We start from the raw sequence: 10,924 nt of genomic DNA, 5'->3' as shown, positions 1-10,924 counted from the left end.
CCCAGAGCTTGGCCAAATGCAAAAGTGTGCCAATGAGCCACTTGATTGGTGTCAGAGTGGAACTCAACCAACGATAACTGCTTTTTAATAAGTTTTCATATACATAACTATCTGCCCCATGTCAGATCGTCACAAGGTCTACATTCCTCCGTTATTACAAATCAAGAACTTGGAAGCTTATCAAATTAGACACTTACCATGTAATAAATATTTCTAAAGAGTTAATATAGTTTCATAATCAGAGATTAGCACACTTCCTCTTTTTTTAACCTTTGTCCATATACTGCCCGTTTTGCCTATTTTTGAAATTAAAAATATTGATAACAACCTAGTGTCTCTGTACAAGGAAATAAGAAGTTGGAATCATTCACTTGTGGATTTACATGCAATGTCTAAAAGTTCACAAGTTCTACTAAAGTAAATATGCATCGAACTGTTGATTAAGTACAGTTCAAAACATAGACTGATATGACAACAACTAAACCAAGACTCATTTATACGGAAAGGGAAAACAAAAGGACAGCCACCCTCCCCAAGGTCAGGGTTAACGATGCTGAGAACACGGACAGGCCAACCTCCGTGTCCTCGGCGCATGCTCACAGACGCCGCCCCATGGCCATTGCGCATGCGTCAGGACTCCGCATCCCTGAGCTCCTGGGAAACTCTGTAAACAAATTGGCTTTGCTACACTCGTTCCAAAGTGTTCATTGTCAGCAACTCGCTTACTGCAATACTAGTAAGTAACCCTTATTCATGTTTTACAAAAGAAAATACAGAATTGTGGTCTGCGCATCAGCAGAGGGGACCTGGCAGTATTTGTTAGAAGTCAATATTCAAAACGCAGTTTAATTATTCAAGTTCAGTGTATTGTGTCCAAGAATGAGGAGAGAGCGCTGTGGGCGCTGTGGATGGCAGTGAATTCCCCTTACAAGGCCTCCCCATTAAGCCTGTTCGTAAGTATCCCAACTAAGGATCCCATAAATGCTGCTGTTATGAGTAAAATCTGTGTTCATTTCTGTCTTCTTAGTGAAATCCTTCTGAATGCACTAGCTTAACACACATATAACTTTGGTGCTCTTGAAGATGTAGTGAGAATCTCCATAGATTCAGGGAAGAAGCACAATTATCAAGGTATGAATTAAAATCATGATATGCAAAGTTTTAAAGATATGCAAAAATTTGCTTTTAAATGAATTATTCAACTGTAATATTTGTTTAACTAATTTAAAGAAATTTAAATTTACATGTAAGTTGTTTTGAAAATGACACTGGCTGGCTTACAAACTTAAGTTATCATGTAGAAGTTCAAAAAATAAAAAATAATGGTAATTCACATTCCTATCTGTCATACCCAAGTTATATCCATTTTTCACATCTTAGGGTTTTGTCCGTAAGTACACATAATTTTCTGATATTTTGTTTCTTTCGCTTATATCATTACAGATAATTTATTTAACCTGTTCATACATTCAATACACTAGATTACGCTGTGGTAACATTCAAGTCCAAAATGTTAGCAGTTTATAATCAGAAAGGTTTACTTCTCACTCGTTCTGTGCCCATGGCGGGTTTCCACAGGCTCCAGAACTTCCTTGGAGAGGTCGGCTGAGGAGGGATCCGGGGGGACTCACACCCAGGTTTAAAGCTTCTAACGGAGGGGAAGCTGCCATCCACGTCCACCCACATCTGCCGGGCTCCGCCCGACTCCACGGTGCAGGGAGACGCAAGTCTACCGCTGGACCGAAAAGGAGAAGGAGCACGGTTTTTGAACAGTACTCATGACTGTCTCGTCTATTTCTGGACATTGAATTAGTTTTCAGTCTTTCTGCAATTTTAAAGAGTGCTACAATGGATATTCTCAAATACATTTTTCTTGTTGTTATTTCTTCATTGCAAATTCCCAGGAGTGGAATTGCTGGGTCAGGAATACAAATATTGTAATGACCCAATACATGTTACCATTTTGCTTTTCAATATTGTAGGAAATAAATGGATCCATTTTATTCCCCAGGAACTACTTGCTATTCATCCTAGTACACCTGTTGTCTTAAATTATAGACAATCCAGTCTTCATGGAGTAAACAAATAATACATTCTAGCCTATGATTTTACAAATATCTCTTTGTTTTGAGATACCATGACTTTACATTGAGAAACTGAAATTATTTTAACTAAGAAGATATTTTGGAGAGTCATAGTAGTTATAAACCTATCATTCTTTTGTTTCATATCAATTTGCAATTCCCACCTCACATTGTTGATAAAGGAGATTCAGTGCAATCTTTCTGGTTCTATCTATCTATCATACCATATGAAAGATAGAACTAGAAAGTACCATATATGTGTATATGTATTACATGGTACTCTCTTAGGGACAATAAAACAGTACCTAGATTTACCTAGCATTTTTGATAATGACTGAATCACTTCAAGTTCTCACTTGTATTCAATAACAGACTCTGGCTAATTGAAAGAAATGTTTTGAAAGGAAATTGGGTAGCTTACTGAATCACTAGGAAGACTGAGGGGAAAAACCAAAGAAAACTGTTTCAAAAACATAGGCAGGGGCTTCCCTGGTGGCGCAGTGGTTGAGAGTCCGCCTGCCGATGCAGGGGACGCGGGTTCGTGCTCCGGTCCGGGAGGGTCCCGCATGCCGCGGAGCGGCTGGGCCCGTGAGCCATGGCCGCTGAGCCTGTGCGTCCGGAGGCTGTGCTCCGCAATGGGAGAGGCCACAGCGGTGAGAGGCCCGCGTACTGCAAAAAAAAAAAAAAAAAAAAATAGGCAGAATCCCTTATAGCCAAAATCTGCCCTTGCAAACAGCCGGACTGAGGTCACTCTGCTGTGCTCACTGCTTCCTCAGTACACCCCTTGGCATACGTGCCTCTGTGGGCAGGTGACGCGGGCTCAGGTACTACCCCAGTCTGACGACTGCTTTTGGAGACCAGAAGTTGATGCTGCTGCCTCTGTACTCCCTCCCGGCTCCTTTCCCCTGGATTCAGACGTTTAGGTGGAGGCATGTGATGGGCCAAGAACAGTTCAAGTGTCCCAAACTGCAAGACAGGGTGTTCAGTGTCTCTATAGTCAGAGCGGGGACCTGTCCCACCAAGGTTCACACAGCAAGGTGTTCCCCATACACAGTGAGGGGCTTCAGAAGAGGGAGGCACAGAAGCGAAGACTGAACGAGTACCACCACGAATGGAGCACACATTCACTACAAGCAGAGCACTTAGACATCTTCTACAATTTCCTTTCATATATTCTGCCCCCCACCCCGCGCCCGCCCCCGACCATCAAAGCCTGATTGAGATTGTTCTGTTCACTTCCTCTGCCCTTTAACCTGCGGAATTTAAAAAGCTTTGCTTTGCTTTGTTTTCAGCTTATAAAGAGAGTATTCATTTCACATTTCCTTTGATGAGTCACATCCTTCTGCTTTTAGAGTCTCTGATGCATTCCCTTTCTTATATTTGTGGTTCTGTCATCCCTTATAAAATCTGTGTCGTATATCCAGAAAGGTAGTGCAAGTCGTTCATGATATCCCCTTTCTCTCGCTTAGGGGAAGGAGAACGTGTAGGTGGAAATTGCCAATATGTCAGGAACGAAGGCACATAAAGAAACAGGGCTTTATTCCTCCAATTTGTCTAGTAGAAAAGACCAACAAACCCAATACAAACATAGGTGCTGTATCAAAGAAGTAAGTATAGAGTGTACTGTAGGCACATGAAAAAGACAGTGACTAGTCCTACTTAGGAAAAGTTTCAGAGCAGAGATGTTTGATCTGAGGTTTTCTTTTAGCATGAAGTCTATCGTGTAAAGAAAGGATTAAGCGCCTATAGGGAGGTTTTCTACATTGATTTCCTTAAGAAGTTTCCTCTGATATGTACATTTTATAAGAAGAGCATAATTTAATAATGAACCGTCACCTCATTCAAAAATCTCTCTTTAGCATGCTTTATCTAATGCTGAATAATTTTCTAAGCTTCTGGTACAAACTCATCATTGCCCCAAATAATTATTTTTGGAGTAATAGAAGTTTTTAAAAAGAAAAGAGAACATTCAAATTAGAGATTCATATTTCAAACTTTGCCCCCTTTAAAGCCAAATAAACCCAGCTTTAACTTTATGTCCTTTTTATCATTGAAATAATGAGATGTTTACTTTCAATACAAATATCTCACCAAACCACCAAAACAGTTTTGAAAGAGCTCAAAGTAGAGTTTACAAAATTCCCAACTTTTAGAACGAGAGGTGGTCCTCCCTCTGGTCTAAGGCCAGCCAGTTTCTTCACCTGCACCCAGTTCTCCATCCCCTTCCTTCTCATACACTCTCTGACGCATTACCCCTGATAATTACTTTTCAATACAGTTTGGGCTGGGAAACATCAATCTGATCTAACTACCTCATTTTTTAGAGGATGATATTCAAATTGAGAGACATTAAGTGACTCAAATCTACTTAGTTGCAAAGTCAAGTCCAAGGCAAAGATGGTGAAAACTAGGAAATCTATCTCACATTGAGATTAGTTGAAAGTGCAGTGGAATATTTAGTTGGGAGTTTGATTTAGTTAAATATTTCTTTGGCCAGCAAACTTGAACGCAAACGTCTGAAGGCTTCAGGAAGACATTTTCAGCTCAACTGTACAAATAACTAAAAGCTAGTGCCCTAAAACATAGTGATCCCAGTGGGATGAATTGACTTTCATGATGGTGAATTCCTATATATTTGTTGTATTCCTGAGCATAATAAATTATGAGGACTCAAGGTGGCTTGGAAACGGTCTTGGCTTTGGACTAAAGATTCTCCTGGAAGACACTTGGTCAGGTGACCAACCCGTGAGGGAGTCCCATTTCTGCTGCTGCTGGATTCTTCGATCTAGGGAAAATCACTTATTTGTCCTCACCAGATTTTTGTGATGGTCATCGGAGGTTATACATGGAAAACCACAGGGATATTTGTACACTGCTTCACAATTAGTGATTTTCACTGCTATTACTCACCCAACACGTTATCCAATATATTATCATTTTAAATAATTGGCACTGAACTTAGAACATTTTGACTGTTTGGGCTGCTCTAAGAAAACAACAGTAACGAGAATAGCAGCAAAAACATCCCTCGTGTTTTGCTTGGAAATGAATTTTTAAGGCACATATTGAGAGATTCTCTTCCAACCCTTGGGAGTCTGTTCAACTCCCATCACTTGTGTCTAAATCAGTGGGTTACCCTGTCAACTAATGACAAGTAATAAGGTGACAGAATGTGTATCGTTACGTTTCATCTCACTGCCTCATTATTTTGAGTTGGTGGACGTACAGAGGCAAACACAAGTTGACACTATTACGCACAGTACTCTACTGTGTTAAAGGGGCAGAAACCTCCACCCGTGTATAAATATGATGCTGTCCTTTAGGAATTATAGGAAGAACAGAGTGAGAAGAGGGGTTTCTAACTCTTTAAAATCCAGAAATGTGGAAGAAAGAGAGAGACAGACAGACAGACAGAGAAGGAGAGAGGGAGAAAAGCCTTTGACAAAAGCAGAGAACTTGAAGAGGCCCATTTTCGTAATATGAAATGCAGTATTTATTTTTCTCTAGTGGGCAATAAAGGAACACAGCATGTAAGGATTAGCTCAAATTGATTTGAAGGCACGGATCTCTTTATGAAAGAGCTTTCAAAGGAAAAACATGACATGCTCTGGCACTAGGAAGACGGTGCCAGGAAGGATGGTGCCCCCCATTCACGTTCCAAGAAGGAAATATTCATTAGCTCTGAATACCAAGCTGCTTGCAGAACACGTTCCTGCACAAACTTGCCCCTAACACTGCTGAATGTTATTTCCGTCTGGCCTTATATCAGGGCTTGCTTAGAATGTTGTCTTTCAGCTTTATTCCTGATGGATTTTAACTCAGTATAGGAATACGCACAGCGCAGTGAAGCTTGGTAACTTGTCCTTTATGAATCAGACATATAGGAACACTGTAAGCAGGAAAAATTCAACAACTTATCTAACCACAAACTCTATTATATTATGGGAAAATAAAACTCCTATTGATGTAACCAAAAAAAAATTGAAATATTATATTAAAGTTGCATTTTATGAAAGAAGAGGAAAGAAAAACTTATTTTTAGAAAATGCCTACAATAGTTAAAACGTATTCAGATTTCTTGCTTGAAGAAAGAGTGAGAAAAAAAAAAAACTTTAAATATTCGCTGAGTCAGTCTTACAGAGGAAATATTTATGAATCTCACTATTATAAAATATGATGAAACATCATCTGTACTCTGGCTAAATGATTCATAACTAGTTACTTATTACAGTAAAAATAAATTTCTAAAGAGTCAGAAACATTTGCCACCTTCATGACCACGTCTTTCCAAAGTGTTACCTGTGGAAAGACACATACCCCCAAAACCGGGACCTCAGAATTATGCCTCCTGCTCTGTCATACCCAAAGGCGTGATTATCTAATACCCTAGGAACCACACGCTGTTTATGTGTTGCCTCTGCTCCCTAGAGAGAGATTTGTGTTCTGGTTCCTCCTATGGTTATTAAAGATAAGAACCAGACGCTATAAGGAAAAGAAAGTGACAGATTTGAATATTGTGGGACATAGATGAACTGCCTTACAGGAAAATTAAATGAAATGATCAATAATTATTTAACAATAAAATAAAATCGAGTAATATACAGTATGTACGTAACTAAGAGGCAGAAACCCTGGCAGCATTGTAATATTAAATTAAACACATACTTAATATGGTTAGAAATTGTTCCTTTCTCCTAGCCCAGGAAGAGACCCCCAAACACAACATGGACAGCTGGTATAAGTTCACAGGTGTTAACATCCTCCACCATCAAGTGGCCTCAGGAGTGCTAAGTGCGTCAAGATTCTGAGGGCCTAGAGCCTCACGTGGTCCAGAACGTGCCCTAAAGTCAGCCTCCCAATGTCCTCTCGTTCACTGTGACCCTCACTCCATCCCTCACTGCCCCCTCTTCCAACTGGAAACAGCACAAATAGTAGAGCGGTGACAATGGCATCGACTGCATGAGTCGTTCAATAACTGATGCACAGAAAAGACACGTACTGACCACCTCCGACGCACCAGACTCAGCTCTGAGTGCATTGCAACCAACAGCGGAAGAAACGAAGATCTTTGCCCTCGTGGAGTCTACATTCTGGAGGAAGCCTGCAGTGAACACAATGTTTCAGCGAGAAAAAGTCATCTAAACAAGGGAGGATGAGAGACTGAGGTCATGGTTAAACCAGAAGGTTGAGCAGGGTAAATCGGGGCTCAAAGAGAGGGGGTTTGTGTTGAGGGGCAGAGGGGAAGAGGCTTTAAGAGAGATATTGGATAGGACACCCTTGAAAAGAATCTGGAAAGAGGAACGATATTTATCACAACAGTCAGCATATTTTGAACAGAAAGGAAATGCAGACAAAACAGACCTGGGATCCAGGAAAGCACTTTAGGACAAGTGCAGGCAGCTTGGTGATGGGAGCAGGGTGTCATAGGGTCTCAGGTCTCTCTGTGCAACACGTGAGAGAGGCATAAGCTGCCCTTTTGCTCCAAACTCCCTTTCCGAGGATGCTTCTATAGCAAATCACCTTGGAAGACAGAGGTAGGGAGTCTTTCCAGAGCAAACAGCAGGTCTGTGTTAAGCCTTGGGAGATGAGAGAGTGTTTTCTGGGTAGGCATGTTCATCTTCCAGTATAAAAGATGAAAGTTCCCCAAGTTCAGGGTCCTCAGCTATGCTTCAAGCCTGCTCTCTGCAGCATCCCCTGGGACCCCTCCAAGTGCCCCCATGGGGGGTAGGCAGAGGAGGCGTAGAATTGTAGGGTTCCAGACACAGAGCTTCTGGCTGTCTTCTCCCAGTGGGTCCCAGGTCTCTCCACTCCTCCCAGTAATGATGTGTGATAAGACACACTGAGTATCCCCAGCTAGGGAAGCTCACCTGAGCCCTGATATGCAGAGTCTTGTCATGTAGACACTGTTGGCTGTTCACGTGACCAGCCTTAGTCCCCAGCCCTTCTAGGGGTCTAGCTGATAGGACAAGACCCAGACCCCTATCATAAGTCACATCCTTACACCACTCAGCATGGCTCGAGGCTCCCGGGTAAACAAACATACTTTTTTCAAGTGGTACATGCCCAGAGCTTAGAGATTACCTACAAGGACTTGAGATCAAAAAGCCATACCTCTGCGCAAGGTTAAATTCTTCACTACACACCCAAAACCAGAGGTCTCACGCGTTCTGCCAACATCCATGCATTGGTGGCAGGCTACCTTGTTTGCTTCCAATTAGGACAAAACCTCAGACCTTACGGCTCTTGACAGGAAAATGAAGAGGGTTTTACTGAACAATGTATTGAGAAAGAAAGGTAAGCAGGGGTTACATCACGGAGTCCTTTTATGTTTTGCTGAGAGGCTGAATTTTATTCTTTAGCCAATTCAGTTTATATATCTGTAGAGACACCAGTCTACAGCAGAAATATGTTTTTTCTTAAGAATCAGTCAACATCCCATATGTAGAGGCAAAAACTGCAAGTTTTCAGAAAGTGTTTTGGAAATCTAGAGGGTAAAACATTGAAGATGTTGGCAATAAACAGACTGAATTAAAGATCCCGACGCCATCAGCTGGATCAGTCGGTCATGAGGGAAGCCTACCAATGATAGTGGGAAAAGATAGGTCCAGAGGAATAGTAAACAAAGAACAGGTGTCAGAGGCATAAAGGGGAAGATCAGGAATGACAGAAAAATATGATGAGACCCTGGAATGCTAGAGTTTAAAACTTCATGAATTGATCAGAACTAACAGCAATACTCAGGATCTACTATAAGTGTGGGTCGTTAAGACTGACTAGAAACAAAATTTTAGACTGTAAAAGCATAGTATAGGTATACCTTCATTTTATTGCAGATATTGCATTGTTCACAGATTGAAGGTTTGTGGCAACCCCGTGCGGAGCCAAGTCTACTTTTCTAACAGCATTTGCTCACTTCATGTCTGTCTGTCACATTTTGGTAATTCTCACAATATTTCAAACCCTCCAGCAGCAAAAAGATTACACCTTGTTGAAAGCTCAGGCGATGGCTAGAACATTTTGGGAATAAAGTATTTTTTTAATTAAGGTATGTACATTTTTTTTGGACATAATGCTATTGTGCACTTAATAGACTATAGTATAGTGTAAATATACGTTTTAATGGAAGTCTACTTAACTTACCATGTTGTGCTAGTCTACGGCGTACACCAAGTGATTCATTCACACACACACACACACACACACACACACATATATATTCTTTTTCATATTCTTTTCCATTACAGTTTATTACAAGATATTGAATGTAGTTCCTTTTGCTATACAGTAGGTCCTTGTTGTTTATCTCTTTTATATATAGTAGTTTGTATCTGCTAATCCCAAACTCCTAATTCATGCACTGGGAAACCAAAAAATATGTATGTGACTTGCTTTATTGTAATATTTGCTTTATTGTGATGGTCTGGAACAAAATTTGCTGTATCTCCGAGGTGTACCTGTAAATTAGGCACTAGGATTAATCATATACAAAGACATTAATGGATGTAAGACACCACGAGAAAGGAAAATAACATACACTGGAAGCCCAAATCCTAAGTGAATGTGGAGGGTGAAGTCTGTAAATGACAACCTAGAAGGGCTCAAAGTGTCACTTCTGTGGCAAGAACCTCAATGAAGGAGGGACAACAATTGTTGGATCTCTCAGTGGAGAGTTAGAGGAACACCTGTATTTCCCCTTTGTTGTCTGATGATTGAACATCCTGGACTTGAGTGGACTTCCAGGGAAAGTTCTGGAAAGTGGATGAACCCCTGGTCTCAAAATAGAGAAGGAGTGAGTGTGGAGGGTGGTATTGAGTGTTCTCTGCAGAAACAAAAGACAGGAATGCTTGCTCACAGCGAGCCTTGTGGAAAGAGTACAAACATCCATGGTGTGATGGTTAATTTTATGTGTGGACTTGGTGTGGCCATGAGGGTGGCAGTGGGGTGGGTGCCCGGATGTGTGATTAAACATCATTCGGGATGTAATTTTGAGGGTGTCTTTGGATAAGATTAATATTTGAATTGAATTAAAGTGAGGCAGCTTGCCTTCCCGAAGAGGGGTGACCCCCACCGAAACCCCTGAAGGCCTGGATAGCACAAAAGGCTCTGGAAGGAAGAAGTCACTCTCTAAGTGTCTCCGGTGAGACATCCGTCCGGCGTCACCCGCCTTTGGACCTGGTCGTGGCGGCAGGAGCTACACCCCCAGCTCGCCCAGGGCTCCAGCTCGCCACGTGGATCGGCTCCTTCTAATACATCACATATCAATACATCGTATCTATTTATACATAATATATCCTATTGGTTCTGTTTCTCTGGAGAACCCAGTCCTAATACACATGGGGAGATGCTCTCAATGGACGACGATGGAGGAGACCCTGGGGAAAGCAGCGTGGTGTGAATGTGTGGGGTCGCGCGGCTATGTGGACGCAAGGATGAGACGCATCCTGGGACAGGCTTCCTCACTAGCTTGAGGTCCCAGCTGCAGACGAAGCACTGCTAAGCTATCAGAGTTTAATCTTTGCCAAAGTTTCCAGTGGGATGGTACGAAAACTAATTAGGAGTTGCTGAAAGGCTGAGCGGGTTTCCTACACGCTGTCTCCTGGGAAAACTCTCTGACGCACACACCGTTGTTTGACTTAAGCATCAGCAGTAGAGATTATAGTGGTACCCAGTAAGAAGACAAGATGTCCCCTGTGGTGAATGGGGAGAAATATATTCTTTAAAATGGAATTACTGCTTGTAGCCAGTAGAGATAAGTCATAGAGATGTAACGTACCATGTAACAGATATAGACAGTAATTTTGTCCGATAACGATGTCATGTGCTAAATATCACTGCAGCCA

At 41.6% G+C, this 10,924-nt stretch overlaps 1 long non-coding RNA gene across 1 annotated transcript; it reads left to right on the top strand.

Moving 5' to 3' along the window:
* The first annotated feature begins 621 nt into the window (after positions 1-621).
* LOC132597328 (uncharacterized) lies at positions 622-1,712 on the top strand. Its single transcript, XR_009563870.1, has 3 exons — positions 622-736; positions 1,028-1,131; positions 1,579-1,712. It is a non-coding gene; the product is annotated as an uncharacterized lncRNA (long non-coding RNA).
* Positions 1,713-10,924: the final 9,212 nt, after the last annotated feature.

Source organism: Globicephala melas, chromosome 5, assembly GCF_963455315.2.
Source record: "Globicephala melas chromosome 5, mGloMel1.2, whole genome shotgun sequence".
In the NCBI taxonomy this organism is placed as follows: Eukaryota; Metazoa; Chordata; class Mammalia; order Artiodactyla; family Delphinidae; genus Globicephala; species Globicephala melas.
This window is presented reverse-complemented; position numbering and strand designations above follow the sequence as displayed.